At 39.2% G+C, this 1,875-nt stretch overlaps 1 protein-coding gene across 1 annotated transcript in view; it reads right to left on the bottom strand.

Moving 5' to 3' along the window:
* Positions 1-1,875, bottom strand: part of LOC102841716 (antigen WC1.1-like) — a 180,020-nt gene that overhangs the window by 146,056 nt on the left and 32,089 nt on the right. The gene's annotated exons all lie outside the window — the stretch shown is intronic.

Genomic DNA, 1,875 nt, shown 5'->3' with positions numbered 1-1,875 from the left:
TTCTACTCCCGTAAAGATTTACACCCTCGGAAACCCTGTACAGGGTCGCTATGGGTCGGAACCGACTCAACGGCACTTAACAACAACAACAATTTACTGTTAGAAACATGACTGAAGAGCAGGTTGTAGTCCTGGTGTGGCACTGTGGGATAAAGCACTGGACTGCAAGGATGGTTTCAACCACAGAGTTGGCAGTTCAAACTCACTAGCTGCTCCTTGGAAACCTATACAGGATCGCTATAAACCCACTGATCTCATTCGACGGCACTTAAATAACAACATATCAGGTTATTGCAGCAATAATGAAAAAAATGTGATATTCAACTGAAATGAAAACTAACTTAAGACGGAGTCACTGAAATGGAACTCTGTTTAAGTCTGACACTGCCTGTACTAGGGAGTGTGTTATGTTGTGGTTAAGTTTGAAATCATCAGGTGCTCATAGGGAGACATATAAGACTTTCTGCTCCTTTAAAATGACAGCTTCAGAAATCGTATGTAGCGTTGCAATGAGTAGGAACCAAAATCATCAGACACACACATACACGCTCCAGTACTGTGTTCTCACCATAAACAGAGAAGATAGAACTTGAGGAGCATAGTGATTTGTTTAAGCTTATGAATTAGAGAATAAGGTCAGCAAACAGACCTCTGTTCTATCTCTGTGAGGGAGAAAATTAAACAGACCGTTTCAACCCAGGGATAAGTTTCTGAGAGACCAGGATAAAGTAAGGTCAGGGAATTGTACTTTTATATAGTTATCTTCTGAGAATTACACATTTATTTAAATTAAACCAAAGTGAAACTTGGTGTCACACATCATCCCTCCATACGTCAATCTTTAAACGAATTCTTTTCCCTCAGTACAACTGGCTGTACAAAATTCACATAAATATACACATGACATTCTCCATCCCATACCTCATTTTTCCTGTACACAGAGAACCCTTAGTGCCCTTTGTCAGAGCCCACTGCTTCCTATTTCCATTAGTATAGGTTTTTTCCAACTTCTTAAAATATTTTCCTGTCCTCTTACTTGTATTCTAAAACTGCCAAATACACTTTTCATATCACTGACTCAGTATCTCCTACCACATAATATACAAATTAATATTTATCACGTTTACCACTGATTAGTAAGCACTTGGATAAATATTCCCCAAAGTTTGAGGTCATGTGGATGTTGTTGGGAACAAAAAGGGACAGAGAATCTTTGTTAGTAACAGTGGAAGAAGGAGAAGGTAGTATATCAGATCCTTTCCCCTACACTTCTCTGGTTCTTGTAGACAAGGAACTACCAGCTCTCAGGTTTGATTCTTGTCTGAATTATTAAATATAATATTCTATGATACTACTCCTTACTATGTGCAAATCATGCCTCACTCTACTCATATGGAAACATTCATTTCACCTGGGTCCTCAGGTGTGGGAGGCAAGCACATCCTTATTGTTATCCTTCTCCCTTACAGGCTCATTGTCACTTAAGGAAGTGAGTTTGGTGCTTTGCAAATGATCACACTTACAGAAAGTAGGTTATTAAAAACACAAAATAATAAAACTGGATTTTAATTAGAATGATGCTGGAGCATACTTTCTTATTAGGTAAGGCCACTTTAGAAAGAAAGACCAGCAGCTGAGACTCGAATGTGAGACATAACTGAAATTTGTCTTTCACAGATCCTTTGAGTCATGAGGGACAACAGGCATAATAAGTCTCAGACACTTTGGTAATTCAGTTTACTAGAGTCCTGGTGTGGTGCCGTGGGTTAATATGCTGGACTGCAAAGTTAGTTTGAACTTCAAGGTTGGTAGTTCAAGCTCACCATCTGCTCCTCAGAAACACTGTACAGGATCACTCTGGGTCAGAACTGACTC

This window comes from Chrysochloris asiatica, unplaced genomic scaffold, assembly GCF_000296735.1.
Source record: "Chrysochloris asiatica unplaced genomic scaffold, ChrAsi1.0 scaffold00050, whole genome shotgun sequence".
Taxonomy (NCBI): Eukaryota; Metazoa; Chordata; class Mammalia; order Afrosoricida; family Chrysochloridae; genus Chrysochloris; species Chrysochloris asiatica.
This window is presented reverse-complemented; position numbering and strand designations above follow the sequence as displayed.